The sequence below is a fragment of the Palaemon carinicauda genome, chromosome 18 (assembly GCF_036898095.1).
Source record: "Palaemon carinicauda isolate YSFRI2023 chromosome 18, ASM3689809v2, whole genome shotgun sequence".
Classification (NCBI taxonomy): domain Eukaryota; kingdom Metazoa; phylum Arthropoda; class Malacostraca; order Decapoda; family Palaemonidae; genus Palaemon; species Palaemon carinicauda.
The window spans coordinates 39,414,294-39,442,198 of NC_090742.1; the positions used below are offsets into that span (position 1 = coordinate 39,414,294).

Consider the following 27,905-nt stretch of genomic DNA (forward strand, 5'->3'; position numbering starts at 1 on the left):
TTCGTTTGCTAATATCGTGTGTGTACATGTACCGCCCACGCGTTGGTCTTTTGGGGGATACGGCACTATGTGAAGAGCCCCCATTCATATGTATATACCGGGCAATCTGAACGAACGGGTTGGTCCCTATGTCTGTCATCGAGAATTGAATTCACATTTCACACTTATTTTCGTGGCCTCGTTTACACCAACTTATTTCAAAAGGAAACTTGGAATTTCCCCTTTATATCAAAATATTCCCTCTCTAGTTGGAAAATATATCCTAATCTTACACCTGTTTCTATACGCATGGCTCTAACAATCATTCACTGCCGAATTTTTTTTATAACGTACTTCACAGAGCAGCATTCCTTGGTTCTGATATGTTATAGAGCTGATGGCAAATGATGTTAAATTTTGGAAATAAGTTTTCTCTTAATAATTTTCAGCTCCTATGACTGCCCAGAAGCAAATTGTGTCTATTTGAAGCACGATTTTCTTTAAATTTTACCTCTGTCATTATTCTAATGTTTCACATTATTATCTAACATATCAGTTTAAGATTGATTTTTTTTAATGTTATTTTGTATTAAGCATTTGTTTTGCTTTACTTATCCCATGTTTAATGGTTTAGTGGCAGTAGGTTGGACAGGGCACCAGCCACCCATTGGGATACTACCGCTTGAGAGTTACTGGATCTAGAGTACCTATATAGGTACTCCAATTGGATCCTTTAGCTGACCAGACAGTACACTGGATCCTTCTCTTAGACTATACACCGAATAGTCTGGCATATTCTTTACACTTCTCCTCTGTCATCATACATTTGACGACACCGAGGTTACCAAACAATTCTTTTGCAACCAAGGAGTTAACTACTGCATTGTTATTGTTTAGTGGATACTTTCTTCTTAGTAAGGGTAAACGAGATTCTTTAGCTATGGTAAGCAGCTCTTCTAGGAGAAGGAAATTCCAAAATCTAACCATTGTTCTCTAGTCTTGGGTAGTGCCATAGTCTCTGTACCATAGTCTTCCACGGTCCTGGGATAGAGATCTCTTGCGTGATGGTACACTCGGTCATGCTGTTCTATCTTGTTTTTCTTCCTCTTACTATTTGTATTTTTTATAGTTTATTTATGAAAGATCCAATTTAATGTTGTGTAGTTCTTAAAATATTTTATTTTGATCGTTCATTACTTCTCTTGTAGTCTATTCATTTACTTGTTTATTTTCCTCACTGGGCTATTTTCCCCTGTTGGAGCCCTTGGGTTTATAGCATCCTGCTTTTCCAACTAGGGTTTAGCTTATATAATAATAATAATAATAATGATAATAATAATAATAATAATAATAATAATAATAATAATAATAATAATAATAAAAGATGAAAAACAAAAGCCATTCAGACGAATTGTTTACGTTGCATCTGTAGTCGAGATAGGGAGAGAAATCATTAATATATTCAGCATAGATAAAATATGGAACAGAGCTATTTTGGAGTGGTTCTGTTTTTCAAAGAGAATAAAAAAAAACCCATAGATGAATAGTATGTTTAAACTTGAATTACTACGATACAGGAAGATAAATGAAACTAAATTAGAAAACATAGGAGCAAAAGTACCCGAAATTTGAGCATGAGTGCTAAATACTTGAGGGTGATAAAGCGTGTACTGTAAATGAGGATAGAGTTGTAGGTATTACTGATTTCTCGTTCATTCAAGGCAAATAACTAACTAAAAAACGTTCTCATTAAGCACTCTTAATCTTTTTAGGCATTACAACTACAAACCCTATCTAACAAAAGGACTGAAGTGTGTTAGGCCTATATGTCATTACTATCGTGAAAAATAAAATAAAACATCTAAATAACAGTGTTCAAAATAAAGTTAATCTGGGAAAAGTTTACTGCATCTGGGTATATATAATCTGATGGTGAATCTTATTCTCATAGATTTTTTTCAGAATACTGAAAGTAGAATGGGGTAAAACAAGGGAAATGAAAAAAAATAATCTTTTAGTGTTTTCATTGCTTTCAAAGAAAATTACATGTTTGTATAACTGATAAATAGACTAATGTCCAAAACCCAACAGACTTGAGACTAAGTAAGGAACATTTTTAATGCATTTATCTTGTCTTTCAGGCACATTTCAACTGTTTGTGGAAGGAATGATAGGACAAACATTGTATTTTTGGCATTCATTTTTTGGCTTCTCAATTTGAAGAACAACTTTAACCGGATACTAAACTCGGACACCGACCTTGAGGCACATAATAGTTCAAGGTGAGTTATCTGAGCATACAAAAATACATGCATTACAAAAGATTACCAGATACAAAAAGAAAGAGTTAAACTCAAAATTCTATATATGTATAACATTTTCTGTATTTCTTCATAGTAGCAAGTAGTGTGGTTTCAAATGAGCTTCAAGTCGAAAACTGAAACTTTTTTTTTCTTTTTTTTTTGTAGTTCAACTGTATGTAATGTGTTGTAGTTACATTGCTTATAAGTTTATACATCCATTCAGCTCATTTATAGTAATTCATAATCCAAGAGGAATAATTTGTTTATATTTCGACAATTCTCTGATTGAACGAATTAAAGTCGATGATAAACTGATTCTGTTTCTCGCAAGTATGAGGAATAACCTTATTGTTGTCCTCCAGTTTAAAGGTTTAAAGGTCACTTATGAATGGCAAAGGCAAGGGACAGTAGCATTGCCCTATCAAGCAGGACAATGCCCCAGAGACTGACCATATACACATATGATCAGCGCCCAAGCGCCGAAGCTAGGAACAAGGAGGGGCATGCAAAGGCTGCTGATGACTCAGCAGATAAACCTATAGGCTCCCCCAAACCCCTCATCTTTAGCTCACAAGGATGGTGAGGCTACAGCAACCGAAGGAACTAACGAGTTTGAGCGGTACCCGAACCCAAGTCTGGCGATCACCAGTTAGGGGCGTTACCAAGGATGGTGAGGCTACAGCAACCGAAGGAACTAAAGAGTTTGAGCGGTACCCAAACCCAAGTCAGGCGAACACCAGTTAGGAGCGTTGCCGCTCAGGTACTTGATCTAGGCAGTTCTCTGGATTGCAGTAATTGGAATGTACCCCCTTCAATTTCAATTGAAATGTCACACAGTTTCAAAGTTATGTTTATTTTCTAAGCTAAACAAATCTATACAATTTCCCTTTAATATGGAGATCATTTCAGTGCCAGCTGGAGACGGTTGTTAGAATCGTTTCACGAGTGGTTAAACTACTCGTGAATGATGTGGGTAAGAACCCTCGTCCCCCTCACCAGTCGGAATGGCTCTTTTAACCTTTTGGCCCAAGACTGCGAGAGGTGATTTAGGATGGTTAGTGTAACTAGGAAACATACAAATTACAGTAAAATTATATGATTGATTCCTACACAACATACAAACCATCGGTTGAGCGTGAGACTCACTGCATGGTGAGTTGAAATTTCCATGGAACTGAACTGGATGGTTCTTTTTCTTTCCTGAAAGTGTTCAATAGCCTGGTCCTGTATAGGAACAAAGCCGTGACTCCAGCAACTTCCTAACTATCTTACATAGTGATGAGAAGTCTGGTAAGAGTATGACCTGGCCTGTACATGGGGACATGTACTTGGGCAAATGGAGAAACCCTTTTCCCGAAGGGGAAATCAGTTTGAAATAAATTACCTGGTGCATGATGATCAATGGGTTGTTATGATAAATTCCACCCTTTTCCCCCTCATTTAGAGTAGATGGGGGAGATACTCTTAAGTGTTAAAGAATGGAACCCTGAAGTGTAACTTACCAGCATCATGTCCAATCCAGCACATAACATTTAAACTGATTTGTGATAGTAAAATGAAGGCGAAGAGCCATTCATTCTACCATTGATTCCAGACTTGCATCTACATTGCCGTAAATGAGATGCTTCTTGTCCCATGTGGGAGTTTGGCTGGCTACACAACTACTTGAGCAGCCACCACAGGACCAAGTTCAAAGGGCATACATACCTTCTACCTTCAGTCCCTGAGCGAGACTCCCCTCACCCCGTTAGTGCGCACACCGATGGGTCAATCTGCATTAGAGCTGATGCAGCATTTCTGGCATTTAGAACCTTCACTACCTTGAGAATGGAGGTGGGGCAGGATCTTATTTGACTAACTAGACACACGAGAGTTCTCAGATCCAGATCTGATCATGGCATCACCAAGGATGGCCTCAAGCCTTCAGGAGCACCAAACTTCCAATCAATAATCCACTGTCCAAGAAGGAAGGGTGATGAGGGTACCAAAGCTCCTACATCAACCTTGGAACAGACAGTGTATGGGGCATCCGAACACTTCTGTCCCGACTGTCTACTGGTTGCTGGGGAGACCCGAGCCATGACCCCATATGGTCGGAAGCCGCACGAATGCCATCCACCCACCCCTCAAAAGAGATTTGGTGTTGAGAGGAGCCCCCTCCTTAAAATTACAGCTGGCCTTCCTGTACTTCTTTCTTTTTGTTTTCAGGGTAGAAGAATCAAAATTGGAGTCAGAAGATAAGGAGGAGACAGAAGAACCACATGCATGCTTCATCCTGTTATTGGCTTCCACCCCTGGCTCTGCAAGCAGAGATGTTGAGATGTGAGTGATCAGCGATGATGATGCTCTTCCACACTAGATGTTTCAACAGGAGCCAAAACATTGGAACACACTGTCAGGGGGGAGAGGAAAGACACAATCATAGGACCCAGTAGCCCCACAATGAGCAGAGCCAAAAGCACAGATACAGAAGGAGCGGGGTTTATGGCTCCGGACCTTGAACTCCCAGGCACACGGGTCGGGGGATGACGGGCACAGGAGAAGGGGTGGAACACATTGGAACCGGTTCATAGAAGAGGGTAACTATGGGTGCTAGAGTAACATGTACTTTTGGCTTCGAGGCAAACTTACACCCAAACTTGGGCTCGACACCTCCTGATGCTTGCACTATTTCTCCTGGCACATAGGTCACTCTGTAAGCCTTCACATTCCCCTTAGGCTTAGAGGGGACCCCCCACACCTTTTACTACTAGGGTCACTGAAGGGGACACTTACAATTGGGGAACTGGTGGAGAAGTAGCCTTAGCGACCAACTCCCTAAACATAGTCATGGTGGGTTACCCTGAAAGACCTAAGGAAGCCCAAGACTTTCTAAGGTCAACTCATTGTCAACGGTCTGCATGGAAACAGGTGAAGATCTTCCAGCTTCCAAAGGGGTGCACCACCAAAACCTGAAAATTCCACTGGTGCAAATCCGAGGGCTCCTTGATCCTGACACATAGTACCAGGGGACCGGACCAGAAGCATTCGCAGTGGATGCACCCACTGAGGAGATCAAAGCAGTAAATGAATGATTTGAAGTTCTCTGGCATCCTGACATCGAAGGTCAAAGTAGCAAAAGACTTCTTTGGGGTCATCTTAAGCGTTGCCAAGATGGACACTGGAGAAGGCTTAGCTATCTTCTTTGCATTCAGGATGTACACCTGCCACTGCATTACACCGCACTCAGTGAATAGGGATGATTTGGGACAATTGTGCCTCCTACAAGAAGCATGGAGGGAGTGGGGATCTACAGCTGATTGCAGCATCCACTCTTTCCCTGGCAAGTACGAATCTCATGGTTATTCAATTATGTTCTTCAGTCCAACAACCAGCAATGACTTCCTTCAAAAGAAATAGGAAAAGAAAAGTCTGATCGAGAGCTGGCAGTACATCCGTACTTGCCATCGGCTGAAGCAAAAGAGGAACTATTCAGACTGGTGATGGGGGCTGGGCTTCTAGTACGCACCCTCTACCATTCTTACAACCGTTCCCAGCTCATGCTGAAACATTCTCTTTATTAAAGGACTATGGTGTATATATCACAGAGGAACAAATAGTGAAAAGTACCAATAAAGTTGCAACAGTAACACCCGTTATAAGTTGATCTAGTGCATAACCATAGGACGAGTTGGCTCTCTGATCTAGAGAGGGTAATCCGTAGATTGACCAAATGCTGATCAGAAGATGATGAAAGGTGTCTTTGGAATACAAAAGAGTACCACGTCCATTAGATCTAACAGGCAATCAGCTATCATAATCACTGCTTGTGTTGCGATAATCTTCAAATAGGTTTAAGTTGGTAGTATTTATAGTAGGTAGTAGGTTGGCCAGGGCACCAGTCACCCATTGACATACTACCACTAGAGAGTTCTTGGTTGGTTCCTTTAACTGGCTAAACAGTACTACTTTGGATCCCTCTCTCTGGTACGGCTCATTTTTCCTTTGCCTACACATACACCAAAGAGTGTGGCATATTCTTTCCTCATTTTCCTTTGTTCTCATACATTGACAACACTGAGATTACCAAACAATCATTCTTCGCTCAGTATAATTTTCAGACGTGGCTGCTTTCCTCTTGGCAAGGGTAGAAGAGACTCTTTAGCTATGGGAAGCAGCTCTTCTAGGAGATGGACACTCTAAAATCGAACCATTGTTTTCTAGTCTTAGATAGCGCCATAGCCTTTGCACCATGGTCTTCCACTGTCCTGGGGTAGAGTTCTCTTGCTTGAGGGTACATCCAGACACACAATTCTATCTTATTTCTCGTCCTATTGTTTTTTTTTTATTGTGTATAGTTTATATATGAAAGATTGATTTTAATATTGTTACTGTTCTCAAAATATTCTATTTCGCTTGTTCATAACTTTTTTTGTAGTTTATTTATTTCTTTATTTCCTTTCCTCACTGGGTTATTTTTCCCTGAATTGTAGCCCTTGGACTTATAGCATCCTGCTTTTCTAACTAGGGTTGTAGCTTAGCTAGTAATAATAATAATAATAATAATAATAATAATAATAATAATAATAATAATAAGCTATGAGATTCTCTTAAAGCTGATTTGTAAAGTTTCATCGTAGTGGTTTGCATACTGCGACCATATGTAGCACGCAGACTGCCTAGTGTCCAAATGCCGACCACACTCCAACGTTCACTACACAATAAAGTGCGGTGGAATACCCAGAAATCTGGGCAAAAAAGGAAACAATCAAGGATGAACGGGGCACTGGACACCACCCCTTGATTTTATACTCGGCAAGGGGACCCAGCTACTGTAGAACTGTAGTTGCTTAATATTCCAGAGGTATGATGTCTCACTTATTACTGTCATGCATGAAGTCCTATATAGATAGCGGCTGCATGCTTTAAAGGTAGGAGGTTTTTCTTATTTTAAGGTGATCGAACAGTAGGAGAGGAAAATAAGTAATATTATTGCCTAATGAAAGGCTGTAACATAGATACCTTCTGGAAGGAGGTATAAAGAAAAAAAAAAGTTTATTACAAAATATGAAAAAACAGTTGATAAATACTACATTAAGGGAATTTCTATTATAAGAAAAAAATAGTATCCCTTTACACTCCAGACTTACAATAACGAGGTTCAAATGATAGGAAAAAAACAAAAGAAAAAAATACTCACTCACTGGGCACTAATTAATTCAGTACAAAGTCCCAGGAACAGGTTATAGTACTCGGTCAGTCACACATAAAGAAAACAAGATAAGAAGAATACAAAATCCTTCTTCAAATTACCATCCCATCAAATACAAAAACTATTTTGTAAGTCTCAACATCACGACAGAACCACTTCAATAAAGGTTGACATAAGGAAGTTTCAAGCTAAGGAGAACCCCGCGACATAATGCACCATAATTTACATACACAGACAGCAAGTTTCGACATTTGCATCACTTACAGTTTGTCTCTGGCTGAAACCTATTTGTCTATCACCGTAAGGTCCCTTGTTTCTGGGGACGAAAATGTGACCCTAATCCTTGGATAACTGTGTCACTATGTGACAAGAGGAGTTTACACTATGATGGGAAAAGGTCAGTCAGGGATAAGACTGCACTCACACTAGTAGCCACCGGAGCAGATGTGTTCAAAATAGTTCCTATTAAAAGTATATAGCCCCTCCCAGGCAAGCTTTAATCATTCATGGTAATCGTGATTCGTCCACATTAGCTCCAGATCTCCCTTATTCTAATACTTGTAACAGCTATTCTCTCACACCTCTACTTGACTGCAATTTTAGCTAGCATCTCCAAGCCCTACAGGGAGTAGGGTGTACTGCCAGCCACCTGTTAAATGAAACAAAACTTATCAGGGATTGAGGCTAATTAGATACAACATTGAAATAAATCTGAAAGTATTTTGTACTTTTCCTAATATACAAAAAAAGAAAAAAGAAAAAAAAATAGATTTTTCACAATTAACCCTCAAGCTCATCCAAAAATGTTTCGTAACTGGAAACAACGTCCTACACTAACTCTGTACCTTTCAAGTAGATATATTTTAATTAAAAAGAAAAAGAAGTTAATAGAAAGGTAGGATGATCAACCAAAAGAAATTCAATTAATCATCCGTCCCTTCATACCCTATCCAATTAGCCTACACATACAGTATTACATTTGGTACATCTCATATCTCATAGCTGCTGTCTTCAAAATAGGAATCACTGCTTCCACAAAAAAAAAAAGAAAAAAAAAATGGATGAATGTTAACGACCGCATTATAGGAGATTTCCTGCACTTTTATCAAAACAGAGTACATGGAGTATATAGTACAAGAAGTTAGGAATTATAGAGATGTTAACAGAGTAGATAAATATACATTGCAGAGGATATTAAAGGTATGTGAAAAAGTATTATTAGTGGGCTACCTACATTTTTTTTTGCAAAAATCGAGACGTGTGGTGTTATAAAGGAAAACGAAATGAAAGGGAGAGAATATCCTAATCCAAATAATAATACTAAATGAATGTTTAAACAAGTTTCAAATTAACAGCTACACCTTATTGAAAATAGAAGTGAATATGTGTAATTTTTTGTTCTAACATCGTTACATAAGAATGATGATAAACTGTTAGTTATAGAGATAGTGAGGGACCAAAATAGGGAACCATGTGTGGAATGCTGAGAAAAACGTCTCTTAGAAATATGCACAAACTATGATGCAGAATTTGAAGAGGTAAGAAAGTAGAGAAAATAAGAACTCAAGTAATAATTAAAAGGTAAAGTGTAAAAAAAAAAAAAAAAAAAAATGACTCGGTTGAGTAATGGCGGAAGAGTTTACATAGGTAAACACAATATCAAATATGCTATCATCGTAATGAACAAAGGCGGCTTTTTACTATCTTTGGTAATGAATACAATGTGTAATATGATAGACCCAAAAGAATAATAGAAGCAGGAATGAAAGTAAATGGCTTTGTGAGTTGTGGAGAGAGGTAGAGGATAAAAAAGAGCATTCATTTAGCTGAGAGAATTAAGAATCTTCAGGCAAAAACTTTGCCCAATATATTAGATAGGACATGGAAGTTAAAAATAACAATGCAAAATGCAGTGTTTCGCACTTAGTCATACACATCTAATAGTACTCCTACAATGACATAAATTTACAATCATACTATTGTCATGACACCTCGTTCCTAATTGCTCAAGCCGCAAAATAAGTTTGCGGCCACTCTATCACTTTATAGCTAGGTGCGAAGCTTCTAAGCTTATTTTATTGTAATTAAGATTAAGTTACCCGTACCATAATGGAATTAATAATGAAGCTCCCAATCTTTACTTTTATACTATTCTACCTTGAAATTAGATAGGATAACACCTTGCTATCATCAGTTTTGGCATCCTATTGTGGTCAGTTTAGACTTTAAATTCTTTCATGTGCATTGCCTTATTTATAATGCAATCAGATCCCTGCTAGGATTTTGCAACGCACCTATACTTATATCTAGTTTCATTAACTGTCCTAATTTTGGGCATGCAAATAAATGTTCAGTATTATCTTCTTCATCTTGGCACAGGTCACACAAATTATCTGCATATTTTCCCCTGAAATTTGTTTTTAAATTGAGTATATTGACTCTTGTCTTCATTACAAGAGTTACCATATCTGTATCCATTTCTCTGATATAATTAAGGGCTGCCAACGCAAGAGCCCATGTCTTGCATAAGGCAGGACAATCTTTACTGAACTGAACTCTGATTTCTTATTTTTCCTGAGGATTATCAGACGTAGACTGTAACGAGACAAAGTGTGTATGTGTAGTTGTAGTTGGCCAGGTATCATGTTAGCCATCAATCGACCTACTCATGCTGACCAGGCCTGTATTTGAGACGACCTTGGTTGCCACCCCCTGGGGGGGGGGGGGTTGGCTTATATCGTCCTACTTTTCCAACCAAGATTATAGCTCAGCAAGAAAAAAATATACTAATAATGATTCCCTATCGTCGGTTTTAGCTCTTCAATTTCACATAGGCTCAATTCTAGAGTTTCTTTATAGTTCAGACAATCTTCTTTAAGGTTTTCTATTTGCTCATCGCGTAACCTGATTTTAGCAGTCTTCTTCCAACATTTTAAGATATCTAATTTACCTGGCGTACCATTTCTGATACTGACATTCCATTTGCTCCCCTCTTGTTTTCGTCCTTTTATCCACAACAAATTCCCGGCCTTCAGGTCCTCAGGAATTAATTTGTTTCTATTGAGCACCCAGCACAATACCAAGAGCCCATCAATCTTGTCGGTCTTTTTTTTTTCTTCTGTTTTGCTTAATTAATGCACTGCAGGCAGTATCATATCTTACATTTACTGTTTAGTGATAGTGACTCGAAACCAGACATCACATTATTATGTGCGCCGCGCGCGTGCGCAAGACTTCTGACCTTTGCTGTAGTGTCTCTTGAGTCTTGATTCTCTTGTTGTGTAATTCGTATTCTACACTACACTCGTGATAGTTTGGACCTTTATCACTTGTATGCTCTACACACTATATTGCAAGCCTATAAGTCTTACACCTTATAACCATCACGTAGATATTAAGTGGGTGATCCAATGACGAAAGAAACCATAGGAACTTCAACGCCATCATCTCCGAACGTTCACATTATCAAGGTAAATAAACAAGACCATATGCGGTAGGCTCCCGTCCTTAACGATAATAGGACCAATATTTATTAGTAAACTCTACCAATATTTCTTACTAAACTCATGAGCTACGGTATATGGTTTTAGACAGCCCTTTTTGGTTTATAGTTCCGGGCAAAACTATTTTCTAATAACAATAATGTTTTTCCTATAGGAAAACTCCCCTTTTTAAAAAAACGTTTTGCTGACTGAATCTCTAATTTTACCAATGTTTTTTTTTTTTTGTCAACAAACTCGTCAGCCTGTTGTAGTGGAAAACCATTTTCATCGAGAGTGATGAAAATGTAGTGTGGTATGTATTACCTGTATTACCAGTATTAGAGCCACAGAATTGTTTAAATCGATATTACTCTGTTATATCGTTACAAACAGTTGGAAGTATTCCTTACCGTATGTCATTTGCTTAGTTTGTATAATACTGAGACATTTGAATTTTTCAATATTAATCTTACCCGATAATCATGTAGCTGTCAACTCCGTTGCCCGACAGAATTCTACGGAAGGGATACGCCAGCGATCGCTATACAAGAGGGGGGTGTACTCACAAGCGCCACCTGTGGCCAGGTACTGCAGTACTTCTTGTTGACACCACCTCAATTTTTCCTCTGTCGTGCCTCCGGCTAGACCTACATGGATACGCTGTTGATTCTGGAGTTTTTGCTCACGATTTGGTGATGTATTTGCTCTAGATTTTAGCTTTCGCTATTCAGGAAGTTTTATTATTAGCTTAGCTAGCTTTTGGAATTAATTTGATTAATTATGGTGACGAAGAGAGTATGAACTCTCTTTCACTTTTAAATGGCCGACCCTTCCCTTAGACGGAAGTGTTGGTGTCTAAGAGAGTATAGACTCTCTTTCTTAATTTTGCTTAACAAAAGTTATAGATTTATTTTATATCTCTCCGCCTTTTATAGGCCTCTTCGATTAACTTCCTTTTTTATAAACTTATTAAAATTAATTTTTATATTTGTTTATATTCGACCTTTCCTAATAGTAGGCGGTCTTTTCTTGTACCGAAGTTAATTAACATTGAGCCCGTCATTTCGGTTTTACCTGTTAACATATGCTATTTTAATGTTTTTGAAAGAATTTCTTTGATGGTCTCGTACTGTTTTCAAAGTTGAACTAACGTTTTGTTTTGTCTCTGCAGTTGTTGACGTTCAGAACGTTCAACTTGCGCTCTATCGTTACGATAGAGAGAGAATTTTCACGGTGTCACGTTGCAGTAAGAGTAAACCGTTTCTAGCGTTTTGTTCATTCTTTCTTAGCTTAATGGTTTTAATTCTAATAAAGGAACTTTTTATTTGGGAAATCTTTCAGTTTTTTTCCTTTAACAATAATATGTTTTAACGATATATATGATTGGGCTCTTCTCTCAGGTTCTAAGTCAAGAGAGAGAGAGAGAGAGAGAGAGATAGAGACGGAGGGAGAGAGAGGAGGATAAACGTTTCGTTCAAGCGAGTAACGTTGTTATCGTTTTTGCTCTTCTCCCTAGTCTCTTTAGGGGAAGAAGGTAAACGTTTCTAGAGTTTTATTCTTGTTCTCAAGCTTTATGCGGTGAGATATTTTAAACGTAGTTTATTTGATCTAGTGTTTAGTCTCTTTCCAGCCACTGAATTATTTATCTTTCATTAGTTTTTTCTGTTACATTGTAATTCTGTTTTCGCAATTATTAACTTTTAAGGAAGGATAGAATTGCGTGTTTCAGGTACAAACCACTTAAAGTTTCGAGTTCAGTGAAATAAGTGCAAACAGAAAATCAAAAGTGATAAGTGATAAGCGCAAAGTGTTACAGTGTTGCGTTCGAGGGTTCGTCTGTTCGTGCCAGTTGTTCGCCTAGTCTGGGACCTCTTACAAGCTCCCAAGCCCAGGGGAGAAGTAATGTCGAAGGACTTATGGGTTCAGCAGGCCTTGATCGACGAACAGACGTTTTCCCTCCGTGGTTTCGGGTGTATCTACACACGTTGCCGACGTGATCACCCCACCCACACAAAGACGAGAGAGCCCTTTCTTTCCTCGTCTGCGGTAGAGGTTTCTCGCAGAAACCATGGACCAATCTTGCAGCTTTTAAGTGCAAGTCGGTCCCTTCCGCACAAGTCCAACTCCTAGGTGTAGCCATTAGCCCTGGGTCAGTTCGGACTTGCTGCAGTACGACAACTGCACACCTCCCAGAGGGGCAAGGTGGTATCGCAACAGGCAGTAGCTCCGTCTGTTGCCGCACCAGCTGTTTTAGACCCTCAGTCTCAACGGACAGTAGCTCCGTTTGTTGTTGTCTTTCCTAAACTCTAGTGGTCTTTGCTGCAGTCAATGCAGTCTCAGCTTGCGGTGTTGATGCAGGAGTTTCAGGCAGAGGAGGTTAATACACCTCCTCCTGCGAACGCTCCTCCTCCTCTGCGCAGTACAATCTGCCAGACGTATGAGGTTGAGGTTCCTCAGGCTACCTCCATGCGTGAGCTGCCGCGTTGGGAGTTGCCAGTTACCAGCGTTGTGCAGCAACCTCCACCTTCCTTGAGGCAGGAATCTCTTACCACGCTACAACCTCCTCAACAATGGGGACAGGAGTCTTATGCCTTACAACCTCCTCTTCCTTTGAGGCAAGAGTTTCTTGCAGTAAGACCATCCTCGAGGCAGCAACCTCTTGAGGTACGACAACCTCTACCATCCTTGAGGCAGCCACCTCAGCTCTCGCAGCTACAACCTCAACTCTCGAGGCAAGCTCCTCAAGAACCTCAACTCGTGAGACAGGAGTCGCGTTCTGCGCAGCCGCCACCTCAACTCTCGCAGCTCACACCTCAAGAACCTCAACTCGTGAGTCAAGAGCCTCTCTCTGCGCAGCCACCTCAACCCTTGAGGCAAGCGCAACTCTTGAGGCAGGAACCTCATGCTATGAGTCAGCCACCTCAACGCATGCATCTGCCACTTTCTCCTCAGCTTGAGCCTCTTCCCATTCAACTTTGAAATAACAAATGACAATAATAACACCTCATTACTTTCATAACTTGCATTTGTAAAACATATACATGTATGCCTACACAAACATTATGATAATGGAGGTTATTCGTATTACTTAAAAAAAAAAAAAAAAAAAAAAAAATTATGTATTCCTTGCAATATATTTTTAACAAAATCGCAAAAATATGGCAAAAATATCTTCAAAACAAAAATGAATCATGAGTTATGAATATAATGTAAATATTATGTTGATATTAAAACCCCATGCAAGCATGCATGAAGTAATGCAGTGTTGCCAACAGGGCGAGTTTCCCTTTCCTGAGGTGAAGTAGATTATAGTACGTATATTTAGTGCAGCTTAATTCTACGATTTTCATGCCGGCTATCAAATTCATCAACAAAACAGTCTAAATCAATTCCCTCGGCACGTGCACTTTCAATGGACAGTAATGCGATATTACTCAATCTAGCACTGGTCATGGAATTTCTGAGAAATGTTACACGCCATGCAACATGCTCTGCTTACCTTACAGCATGCTCTACATACAGCATGCTCTGCATACAGCATGCTCTGCATACCTTACCGCATGCTTCTCAGTCACACATCTTTGGTTGTTGCCAACTCACTAGACTGTCAAGCAGTTTCATAACGTTGCCTTCTAGTCTGCTGCTTTTGCACCAGTGAAACCCTCACTGAGAGAACTTAGCTTTTCTCGGATATGGTCCCTGTAGATGAGAAAGTGCTTTTCTCCCTCCTTCTGATATTCCCTTGAGGACTCTGTCATTTGGAGAGGAGCCTTTAGCTGCGTAGCCTCCTATGGACTTTTATTTAAGCATAACATGCTTCCAGGGAAGGTAATGGTTCCACTTCAGTCGCTAACCCCGTCTGTTACCACACCTGCTCCCATAGACCTTGAGCTGTGTTGCAAGACATGCAGTCCAAGCTTAGTCCTTGTTAGAGGATTTTTTTGTTTACGGAGTCAGTGTGTCACTGGGAAGACGTTCAACAACCAGCAGAAGTGACTTGTTGTGACGCAGTGCGGCAACCTCAGCAACCCGATAAGGAGTTGTCTGTACGACCCAGACAGTCTAGACAGCTTCGGGTTGTCACTGTACTTCCTCGCTTCCCCATGGTTGACAGTTCACAGACTGTGCAGCAGTACCATGATCTTGTGTCCGGCTCCGTCAGACGACTGGCTTTTAAGAGCTCCCACAAGTCGTCGCTGTCTGGAGATTCTCAGATGGACTATGGATCTGACCAAGGAACTGGGCCTCCTGGTCAATTTTGAGGAGTCCCAGCTCGTCCCATCCCAGACCATTGTCTACCTGGGTATGGATCTTCAGAGTCGAGCTTTTCGGGCTTTTCCGTCGGCCCCAAGGATCTTCCAAGCCCTAGAATGCATCCAGAGCATGCTGAGAAGGAACCGATGCTCAGTCAGGTAGTGGATGAGTCTAACAGGGACACTTTCATCGCTGGCCCTGTTCATCGTGTTAGGGAGACTCCACCTCCGCCCCCTTCAGTATCATCTAGCTGCTCACTGGATAAAGGACATGACGCTAGAGACGGTCTCAGTTCCTGTTTCCGAAGAGAGGAGGTCTACTCTCGCGTGGTGTAAGAACAGCTTTCTTCTCAAGGAAGTCTACCTTTGGCTGTTCAGAAACCCGACCGCCGTCTCCTCTCGGACGCATCAGACACGGGCTGGGGTGCGACTTTGGACGGACAGGAATGCTCGGGAACATGGAATCAGGAGCAAAGGACACTTCACATCAATTGCAAGGAGTTGTTGGCGGTTCTTCTGGCCTTGATAAACTTCAAGTCCCTCCAGCTTAACAAGGTGGTGGAGGTGGACTCTGACAACACCACAGCCCTGGCTTACATCTCCAAGCAGGGAGGGACTCTTTCGTGGAAGTTGTTCTAGATCGCAAGGGACCTCCTCATCTGGTCAAAAGATCGAAAGCTCACGCTGGTAACGAGGTTCATTCAGGGCGGTATGAATGTCATGGCAGATCGCCTCAGCCGGAAGGGTCAGGTCATCCCCACAGAGTGGACCCTTCACAAGAATGTTTGCAGCAGACTTTGGGCCCTGTGGGGTCAGCCAACCATAGATCTGTTCGCTACCTCGATAACCTAGAGACTCCTGTTGTATTGTTCTCCGATTCCAGACCCAGCAGCAGTTCACGTGGATGCTTTTCTGCTGGATTGGTCCCATCTCGACCTGTATGCATTCCCGCCGTTCAAGATTGTCAACAGGGTACTTCAGAAGTTCTCCTCTCGCAAAGGGACACGGCTGACGTTGGTTGGCTCCGCTCTGGCCCGCGAGAGAATGGTTCATAGAGGTACTGCAATGGCTGGTCGACATTCCCAGGACTCTTCCTCTAGGAGTGAACCTTCTACGTCAACCTCACGTAAAGAAGGTACACCCAAACCTCCACGCTCTTCGTCTGACTGCCTTCAGACTTTCGAAAGACTCTCAAGAGCTAGGGGCTTTTCGAAGGAGGCAGCCAGAGCGATTGCCAGAGCAAGGAGAACATCCACTCTCAGAGTCTATCAGTCTCAAGGGGAAGTCTTCCGAAGCTGGTACAAGACCAATGCAGTTTCCTCAACCAGTACCACTGTAACCCAGATTGCTGACTTCCTGTTACATCTAAGGAAAGTAAAATCCCTTTCAGCTCCTACGATCAAGGGTTACAGAAGTATGTTGGCAGCGGTTTTCCGCCACAGAGGCTTGGATCTTTCCACCAACAAAGATCTACAGGACCTCCCTAGGTCTTTTGAGACCTCAAAGGAACGTCGGTTGTCCACTCCAGGCTGGAATCTAAACGTGGTCCTAAGGTTCCTTAGGTCATCAAGATTTGAACCTCTCCAATCAGCCTCTTTTTAGGACCTCACATTAAAAACTCTTTTCCTCGTGTGCTTGACAACAGCTAAAAGAGTAAGTGAGATCCACGCCTTCAGCAGGATCATAGTTTTCACATCTGAAACGGCTACATGTTCCTTGCAGCTCGGTTTTTGCTAAACGAGCTTCCTTCACGTCCTTGGCCTAAGTCGTTCGAGATCCCAAGCCTGTCCAACTTGGTGGGGAATGAACTGGAGAGAGTACTTTGCCCAGTTAGAGCTCTTAGGTACTATCTAAAAAGGTCTTAACCTTTACGAGGACAATCAGAAGCCTTATGGTGTGCTATCAAGAAGCCTTCTTTTCCAAGGTCTAAGAACTCAGTTTCTTACTATTCAGGCTTCTGATTAGGGAAGCACATTCTCATCTGAAGGAAGAAGACCTTGCTTTGCTGAAGGTAAGGACACATGAAGTGAGAGCTGTGGCTACTTCAGTGGCCTTCAAACAGAACCGTTCTCTGCAGAGTGTTATGGATGCAACCTATTGGAGAAGCAAGTCAGTGTTCGCATCATTCTATCTCAAAGATGTCCAGTCTCTTTACGAGTACTGCTACACCCTGGGACCATTCGTAGCAACGAATGCAGTAGTAGGCGGGGGCTCAGCCACTACATTCCCATAATCCCATAACCTTTTAACCTTTCTCTTGAATACTTTTTATGGGTTGTACGGTCGGCTAAGAAGCCTTCCACATCCTTGTTGATTTGGCGGGTGGTCAATTCTTTCTTGAGAAGCGCCGAGGTTAAAGGTTGTGATGAGGTCCTTTAGTATGGGTTGCAGCCCTTGATACTTCAGCACCTTAGAGTTGTTCAGCCTCCTAAGAGGAACGCTGCGCTCAGTAAGGAAGACGAACTTATTTAAGGCAGAGTAATGGCTCAAGTCGACTTCCTTACCAGGTACTTATAATTTCATTGTTATTTTGAATAACTGATAATATGAAATACGGGATACTTAGCTTCTTGATATACATGTACACTGGTTTTCACCCACCTCCCTGGGTGTGAATCAGCTACATGATTATCGGGTAAGATTAATATTGAAAAATGTTATTTTCATTAGTAAAATAAATTTTTGAATATACTTACCCGATAATCATGATTTAATTGACCCACCCTTCCTCCCCATAGAACCAGTGGACCGAGGAAAAATTGAGGTGGTGTCAACAAGAAGTACTGCAGTACCTGGCCACAGGTGGCGCTTGTGAGTACACCCCCCTCTTGTATAGCGATCGCTGGCGTATCCCTTCCGTAGAATTCTGTCGGGCAACGGAGTTGACAGCTACATGATTATCGGGTAAGTATATTCAAAAATTTATTTTACTAATGAAAATAACATTTTTTGTTATATTAATCCTACCCTATTTTAATCTAAAGAGGTCAGCATCATCATCATCATATTATTATTATTATGAATCTCATAGCTTATTATTATTATTATTATTATTATTATTATTATTATTATTATTATTACTTGCTAAGCTACAACCCTAGTTGGAGAAAGCAGGATGCTATAAACCCAGGGGCCCCAACAGGGAAAATAGCCCAGTGAGGAAAGGAAACGAGGAAAAATAAAACTTTTTAAGAACAGTAACATTAGAATAAACATTTCCTATATAAACTATGAAAACTTTAACACAACAAGAGGAGAAATTAGATTGAATAGTGTGCCCGTGTACTCTCAAGCAATACACCTCTCTAACCCAAGACAGTGGAAGACCATGGTATAGAGGTTATGGCACTACCCAAGACTAGAGAACAATTGTTTGATTTTGGAATGTCCTCCTAGAAGAGCTGCAGCAGCTGCTTACCACAGCTAAAGATTCTCTTCTACCCTTACCAAGAGGAAAGTGGCCACTGACAATTACAGTGCAGTAGTTAACCCCTTGGCTGAAGAAGAGGGGACAGAGGAGAATCTGTAAAGAATAGGCCAGGCTATTCGATGTATGTGTAGGCAAAAGGAAAGTGAACTGTAACCAGAGAGAAGGATCCACTGAAGTACTGGCTAGTCAGTCAAAGAACCCCATAACTCTCTAGTGGTAGTATCTCAATGGGTGGCTGGTCCCCTGGCCAACCTACTACCCTTACTGTGTTTATGGTTACCCAGTCCTTCCTGGTGAGGGTGGTTGTGCTGGGCAGGCCTTCATGTGGGCTGGCCAGTGTCCCTTTTGGATGGCCATCAGTCACTTTCCTTTAACTTGTCTAGATTGTGAGTAGCTGTACGGATTGGTTCTAGTCCATCCACTGTTACAAACTTTTGCTGGGTTTTAGTCATCGTCTTCCTTCCTGATGATTGTGGAGTGGATGTTTAGGGTAATTAATTTGTTGATGTTTTTCACTTTATCTTAGCATTTCTCGTCGGGTGTGGGGTGATGGGATACCGGCTGTTTTATATAAAGACGGTAGAGGTGTTGATTTTAGGCTACTGTGGCGAATCTATTTTTGTTAAAGATGAGTGGGACCTTGGTCCGAATAAGTCTGCAATAAGCAGTAAAGATCAACAGGAGAGGATAGGAGCACTAACACTCGAGGGCACAGCACCCTGGCAATAACTTTAGTGATTTAGTTCACGAACCTAATAGTTAAGTGTTCTCTGTCCAGAGACCTAAAAACTCCACACGTGACTAAGTAATTAATTGATGGCCTACATTAGCTTTGTCGTTCTAAGGCCATCTACACTCTTAGGTTCTATTTCGAATCCGTCCTAGTGACCTCAGTGAGATGCTGGACAGGCATTTACGTTAACATAGACAAAGGCAATGGATAGGAGCAGTGATGTATTTAAGTAAAGTTAAATGGGGATCTTCACCTTCAAAGCACTAAGTTAAAGAAGCATATACTCGCTTATACCAACTTCCCTGTGCCTACAGTAGATTACAATACTATCCTCCACATTTTGGGTACAACTAACCTGGACTAAATTATTGGTGTGTTTAATGCAAAAACTTCAAATAATAGGGTTAAAGATACCAATGTCTACTATCTTTTCTAGTTTATTACAGTAAAGAAGATAACCAGAGTATTTCGATAATGACTTGAATAAGTCATTATTCAAGTCATGAATGAAATTTGTCGCGACGCAAGATACAAATCTTCTGCTCTTTAATATAGCATTTGTTATTTCGGTGGAGCTGAAAAATAGTTGAAACTGAAAGGTTGAATAGGGCTTAACTACTCACGCTTCTACCAGCAGTGGTGACCAACCGTCACTTTTTATTTTGGCTTGGTAGAATGTAGACCTATCTCACTCTCCTGTTAACCTAAACTGGCTGAAACTAATTTCTTTTTCTTTTCAGGTGTGCTTGCCCATGAGGTCCAACCATGCAAGGTTGTCCTGGTCGTGAAGGGCGCCATTGTTGCACCTTCATGTCTTCAGAAGAGACGGATCCTCACGGTCTCTGCTGGGGTCACTGATGCACAAAGGAGTCTCTTTGTAGTGTGTGCCAGGATTGTTCGCCCTCCCAGTGGGTGTGGTTTGGTAGGCAGAAAAAAAGAAGTCTAAGAGGGATTCTTCCCCTTCGAGGTCAGCCTCGAAAAAAAAGAAGACCCAATTTCTTTCTCCGCCGGCTCAATCTCTGTATCCTGACTCTACCCGACCGGCTCCCTCCGGGGAACAGTTGAATACGAGTGGTGCCCTGGTAACTCCGGGACAACCTCGTGCAGGGTGTCCGCCCATTGCCTGTCTTAGAGGGGGAGTGAAGGAGTCTCTCGGACGATGCGGTTCGTCTCCTGTGGCTCTCCTTGGGGTTGACGGGTCCTCTGTCAAAGGAGAAGCTACAAGAGGTCCTGCATTTGGATGGGTGTGCGCACTCAATCGCCGAGTCCTTTTCTGCTCTCCCTGACGTTCCCCCTGCTTTTGCGGGAGGACGAGCACTCCTCGGAGCGACTTGTTCAGAGATCCTCAGGTCTCAGGAACAATCTTCGACTTAGTTCCAGAGGTTGTTCAGGGAGTTGATGCTCTTTCTGGACTGGCCTGACGGGAGGAGAAGCAACTTGGTCAACTGGAAGGTTCTCCTTCCAGTGTTGTGCAGTCTGACCTTCCGAGGAAAGATAAAGCGACACAACATTCTGAGTGGCAGCTCCCTCGTTCACGAGGCGATGCGCCATCGGAAGGAGGAGTTGATTAATCTTCTCGTTTGCGAGAGGAGAGATCTTCTCCAACCCTCTCTTCTGAGTGACAGCTCCCTTGTCCGCAAGGCAATGCGCCATCAGGAGAGAGAGGTGAGGATTGTTCTTTACTCTTGCGAGAGAAAGATCTTCCCTTGAGTGATCTCCTCTGCGAGGTTACCATCGAAAAGTATTGGACTCGTCCATACCACACTCTAGTCCATCGGAGCACAGCTTTACGGAGCTGGATGAAGAAGGTGGTAGATTTCCATCTCCCCACCCACTTCGTCATCGTGCCCGAAAGGCACAGTGAAATGCTCAGTGTTTCATGAGACCAATCTCTTATGAGATCAGTCAGACAGGTAACTTCAGAGTTTTTACCAGTCTTGCTGGCCCCTTCACTTGATCAGAAGTTCCTACTGGGATTGTTCCTTTCTTCTCAATGTCTTGCCCTTTCTGGAATCTGGATCCTCCAATGGACAAGGGGACAGGCTAGGTGGAGCACTAAGTTGACTCACGGTAGGAAATTGACCACCCACCTTACAGTAGCACAGTCAGGAACTTGTGAGGTTGAGATCAGGTCGCCAACGTCCGGCTTCCTTCTCCCCAACAACAGCTCATCTCATTGCATAGGCCAGTGGTCTTGAGAAGCTATCTGTAATTTAGGACAGGCTTGAAAGACTTTTGGCTTTTGAGTTTTAAGTATTACACATATTTAGAATATAAGGAGCAATCTTGCGATTGCAAGGGACCATAGATTATCCTAACCCTAAACATCTGGCATACAAGATAAAAAATGAAACTAAAAGGTAATTAGTAAATCGGGCTTACATGTGTGGACAAACATACCTCCTTGACTAGCAGACTTGAGTTGTGGTAGAGAGAACATTTAAAGTACATAAATACTTAAGGTGTAAAATAATACAGTAAATGCAAACAATATTTATCTTAGGACACATGCTTAAGGATGAATCATCACTCACATTTCCCTTGTCATGACATCACGAACAATAACAATGGGTACATAAAAAGAAACTCTGGAGAGTGAAGAAAATTCTTCACACCCTAAGGATAAAGGGAGGAAGAAAGGAGAAGAGTTAGTATAGACAGATGCAATGTGGGTTAGATGTTAGTATGGGAGATGAGTATACTAAATGAATAAAGAATGAATGTGATTCATCGTGTTAGGTTAGGTCAACAATCGGCATTAGTTGAACTGCATCTGCGTATGAGATAAGTGCAAAGCACAATTACAAGCAGAAGTCAAGCAAAAGTTGTACAATTACAAGCGAAAGTCAAACAAAAGTTAACTGACTTAGTACAAAAAGGGTAACTACAACTACAAGATAAAAGCGGAGGGAAGGACAAATCAAAACTTCAGCAACCCTTCACAGAGGTGTTCAGGTAAACAAGGTTGATGTGGACTACCTGGAAATCCCTTACAAGACCTCCTGGAATAGGGCTTGTGCACGTTTAGCAGAGTCTAATGTGGGTCTGCCATGGTGGAACACCACTGTGGCTTTAGGAGACATCGCATCAGTTGCTGCGTCAACATCTCTTCCGGGCTGATTGGTCTTCAGGAGGAGAGTTCAGATGTTTGAGAGGAGGGGTGTTAGGAGGTTCATTCTCCCTTGGTTCGGTTAGTGTTTGGTTATTCTCGTTAACGACCAAAGGTATGAGTCGGTTGACTGGACGCACTTAATCTCCATTTTCAGAGCGAACTTTAACTGTTCTGATGTGTCCGTCTGGGCCTGGGTATACCTCAAGTATACAGGTCAAAAGGTACTCTCTCGACTGACTTCGTCCAGAATCAGCAAGCATAAATCTCCAACCTTGGGGATGGTCGGGTGGAGGCATTGTGGGAGGGATTTCGGCCAATAGCGTATCGGCATCTTAGTGACGCCGTAACGCCGACCAATAGCAGACCAGCTTCTTAGTAACGTATAAGCGTGGTGGTAAGCTAGTGACTCGCACAGTCGTACGCGTAGAAACAGCCAAGTTTGAGTTTCGGAATTCGATGCCGTAAGGTGGGGAAAATGTCGTAACGAGGGGATGAAAAAACATCGTATTCCACACCGTGTGAAAAAAACGTAAGCTTGGGACGCCGTATCCTTGGGGTCTACTGTACTTCGAGATCCTGGAGGAGCCTTGTTTAGCTCTTCCTCTCCACCACTCGGAAGAGCTTACCAGGGGAGTCCCTCTTGAGAGACTCTCCAACCGGCAGGTCTCATTCTCGGCAACCGAGATCCTTGACCAAGAGAAAGTTGCGAAGTGTGCTATGCAAGCCACTTCGTGGATCGACATCTTGTTAAGGACCTTAGGTATCCTTATACGCTCTGAGGATTTCTCCAAAGAACGTACCAGGAAAGCTATGGAGACGTTCCTTCTCTCAGGCACTCGCACGATCGAGTTTCTGGCCCACCAAGTCTCAAACTTGTGGGCAAATACCATCCTGAAACGTCGGGATGCGGTGGCTGAGAGATTCCATCAGAAGGTCCCTAGCACCGAGATCAATAGGCTCAGACATTCCTCTTTAGAGGGAGCCATCCTGTTTGAGCTTAAGGATGTGGAACAGGCTGCTGAGAGGTGGAGGAACTCTCATCAAGACTCCCTCCTTCATTGGGCTTTAACATCTAAGCCCCATAAGCTTCCAGCACCACAGCAGTCCTGTCCAGCCAAGACCGCTAAATCGACAACAGCAGCGAAGACCGTGGTGTTTAAGCCCTTTCCTGTCAAAGATAGGAAAGGCAAAAAGTCCTCCAGGGGAGGCAAGAATCCTAGAGGGAGCAGCCGAGGCTGCAAACGCTAGGATTAGCAGTCCCCCTACATGTCCACCAGTGGGGGCATGCCTACAAAGTTGCTCAGACAGGTGGAAGCAACTCGGGGTCGATTCCTGGACAATTTCCGTAATCAGTCAGGGATATCGCGTCCTGTTCACAACATCTCTACCTCCCCTGACGACGAATCTAGTGTCATTGAGCTCCCTTGCCATGGGATCGGCAAGGGGGCAAGCCCTTCGAGCAGAAGTCCAGACCCTGATAAAGAAGGGCGCTTTCCAAGAGGTCCTCGACGAATCTCCAGGCTTCTTCAGTCAACTCTTTCTTGTAAAGAAGGCGCCTGGAGGCTGGAGACCAGTCATCGACCTCTCAACTCTGAACAAGTTTGTCAAACTAACTCCGTTCAGCATGGAGACGGCGGACAAGGTTAGACTAGCAGTGAGACCGCAAGACTTCATGTGTACACTGGACGTAAAGGACGCATACTTCCAGATCCTAGTCCATCCGTCTTCAAGGAAGTACTTAAGATTCAGCCTAGACAACAAAAAGTATCAGTTCAAGGTGCTGTGCTTCGGTCTCTCCACAGCACCACAAGTTTTCACCAGAGTGTTCACCCTAATATCTTCATGGGCACACAGGATTGGCATCCAACTCCTCCGTTATCTGGATGACTGGCTAATCCTAGCAGACTCGGTGTCATCCCTTCTTCAACACCGGGACAAACTTCTGAGACTTTGCCAAGATCTGGGGATCATGGTATATCTCGAGAAGTCCTCACTGCTTCCCACTCAAAGACTGGTATACCTAGGCATGATTATAGACACCAATCTCCACAAAGCCTTCCCATCAGACGACAGGATAGCAAGGCTGAGAAAGGTCGCAAGTCCTTTTCTCAGACGAGAAAAACTTCCAGCCCAATCGTGGTTACGTCTCCTTGGTCACCTTTCATCGCTGGCTCGTCTAGTTCCCAACGGAACTGACGGACCTCCAGTGGTGAGTGGCAGACGAGAACCTACGAAGGGGAGTGGCTCTTCTCGTCCTCCCCCCGGATTTGATGCTGTTTTCGGACGCTTCAAAGAAAGGGTGGGGGGCCCACGTGCTGCACCACACTACCTCATGCCTTTGGTCAGAGTCAGAAAAGTACTGTATCTCCATATAAATCTCCTAGAGATGAAGGCCGTCTTCCTGGCCCTTCAACAGTTCCAACAGTACCTGGCAAGTCACTGTGTAGTGGAGATGAGCGACAGCACCACAGTAGTGGCCTACATGAACAAACAAGGAGGTACTTTTTCGCAGCAACTATCCCATCTAGCAGTAGAGATACTGAGATGGGTCGAAATCCACTCGATACCACTATCGGCACGCTTCATTCCAGGCAAAAGGAATGTGCTCGCTGACCTTCTGAGCAGAGTGTCTCAGATAGTGAGTACCGAGTGGTCTTTAGTTCATCTAGTAGCCAACTAAGTCCTGACTTTGTGGCGTTCTCCGATTGTGGATCTTTTCGCAACGGCCCGGAACTTCAGGCTCCCGCTGTACTGCTCCCCAGTCCCAGACCCCAAGGCTCTCTGGCAAGATGCTTTCCAACAACGGTGGGACAACATCGACGTTTACGCCTTTCCCCCATTCTGTCTGATGAGGAGGGTGCTCAACAAGACCAGAAAATCGGTCAATCTTTCAATGACCCTCATAGCTCCGCTATGGCATCACGCAGAATGGTTCCTGGACCTTCTGCAACTCCTAACGGAGCTACCAAGAGAACTTCCTCCACGACACAATCTTCTCAAACAACCACATGCCAACATCTTCCACAAAGCCGTAGCTTCACTACGACTTCACACTTGGAGACTATCCAGCATCGGTGGGACAACATCGACGTTTACGCCTTTCCCCCATTCTGTCTGATGAGGAGGGTGCTCAACAAGACCAGAAAATCGGTCAATCTTTCAATGACCCTCATAGCTCCGCTATGGCATCACGCAGAATGGTTCCTGGACCTTCTGCAACTCCTAACGGAGCTACCAAGAGAACTTCCTCCACGACATAATCTTCTCAAACAACCACATGCCAACATCTTCCACAAAGCCGTAGCTTCACTACGACTTCACGCTTGGAGACTATCCAGCATCTCCTCTCTGAGAGAAGATTTTCGCAACAAGTTGCTGTCAGGACGCCTGGACACCTGCGAAAGTCATCTGCAGCAGTCTACCAGGTAAAGTGGAAAGTCTTCTGTGGTTGGTGTCGTGGAAGGGGTATCTCTCCACTCGATACCACTATTCCAACAATAGCGGAGTTCTTCGTGTATTTGCGGGAAGAAATGCGCCTTTCAGTCTCGGCAGTGAAAGGCTATCGCTCAACCTTAAGTCTAGCTTTCAGGCTGAAAGGAATGGACATTTCTTCATCGCTAGAACTTTCTCTACTCATCGTCGGCGCCCACTCGTGTCCGAGTATTGGGTTCTGTCGTTAGCCATCAGCCTCCTATCTGTGGGGTGGGTGCTTATGTCTGATGTGGCTGTTAAGTCCTAGTCCGTGGTAGAAGAGTCGCGGACAGTGTTCACAAGGGAGGGTAGGTGGTGGGCGCGGCTGTTCTAATCGCTCTCTCCTTCTCCTCCTAGCCTCCTCATTTTGTCTCCTCCTCTCCTCGAAGTCCACGGTGCCATGGTGTACTGTACTCCTCCAGGTTTTCCTGTCCCTGGCTGTTTCTTCCCATGAGGAAGGATCGATGTCAGTTAGAGCCAGGGTGCGCTTTAGTTGATCTTTATAGCGCATTTTCGGGGCTCCTCGTGGTCTGGTGCCCTGGGTCAGTTCTCCGTAGAATATTTTCTTTGGGAGCCTAGATGGATCCATCCTATGCACGTGTCCTATCCAGCGGAGGCGGTGGTGGATGATGGTGGCCTCCACGCTGGTCAGCGAGGCACGTTCTAAGACTTCAATGTTGGTGGTGTGGCTCTCCCAGGGGATTTTCAAGATCTGCCTCAGTTTCATTTGTTGGAAGCGTTCTAGGTTTTTAAGATCGTTTCTATATAGCGTCCATGTTTCACATGCATACAGGAGCGTGGAGAGGACTACTGCCTTAAACACCATTATTTTGGTGGTCATTGTCAGTGCGTGGTTGTTAAATACGCGGCAGTTGAGTCGGCCAAAGGCGGAGTGGGCTGCCCTGATCCTGTTCTCCACGCCCTTTTTGCTTGTGGGAGCTGATGTTAGGATGCTCCCTAGGTAGGAGAACTGGTCCACCTGTTCTAACGGTTGGTCATTCACTGTGGTATTGAAGTTGGGGAGCATCAGTCCTGGTGGATGTTGGACGAGGGTGTTGGTTTTGTCTGTGTTGACTTGCATCCCAAAACGTTCGTAGGCAGAGTTGTATGCATCAGCTAACGACTGCAGGTCCTCTGCCGTCTGACCTGGGGTGGCATTGTCGTCAGCATACTGCAGTTCTCGCACTGCACACAAGGTGGTCTTGGTTCTGGCGCGGAGTCTAGCGAGGTTGAAAGCGCCTCCATCCATGCGGAAACGTAGGTCGACTGAGGGTGTGTCTGGGGGAATCTCGTTGAGCATTGCTGCGGTGTATAGCGAGAAACACGTTGGGGCCAGAACACAGCCCTGCTTCAGGCTGCCGTTGATGGGGAATGGGTCTGAAAGAGAGTTCTGGTGGCAGACTCTCCCAACCATTCCGTCATGGAGGGCACGCACCAGCTTGACAAAATCGAGTGGGCAGCCATATCTTTTGAGGACAGCCCACATGGCAGGTCGAGGTACTTTGTCGAAGGCCTTTTTCAAATCCCAGAAGATGAACATTATGGGCTGTTGTTGTTCGAGGCTCTTCTCTTGTAGTTGTCGCGCACAGAAGATCATGTCTATGGTCCCGCGGGAAGGTCGAAAGCCGCACTGGGACTCTGGCAGGACGTCTTCTGCGAGAATAAGGAGGCGGTCAAGGAGAATCCGAGCGAAAATCTTACTCGCGTTGCTTAGTAGTGATATTCCCCGGTAGTTGTTACAGTTCTCCCTGTCTCCCTTCTTGAAGATGGTAATGATGTTTGCATCGCGGAAGTCATTGGGGGGGGGTCTTGGTCTCCCATATTTTCAGTATAAGGAGCATCAAACGGTTCCTCAAGCCGGGGCCACCGTGAGTGAGGAGCTCCAACGGGATGTTGTCTGGCCCTGGGGCTTTGCCGGGCTTCATGCGCTGCAGGGCTTTGTTGAAGTCAT

The 27,905-nt window shown here is 43.4% G+C and overlaps 1 protein-coding gene across 1 annotated transcript in view; it reads left to right on the forward strand.

Annotated features, from left to right (window-relative positions):
• Positions 1 to 27,905, forward strand: part of LOC137657787 (uncharacterized) — a 170,413-nt gene that overhangs the window by 4,072 nt on the left and 138,436 nt on the right. The window contains 1 exon segment of the mRNA XM_068392302.1: positions 2,121 to 2,261. The gene's annotated coding sequence lies outside the window, so the exon portion shown is untranslated.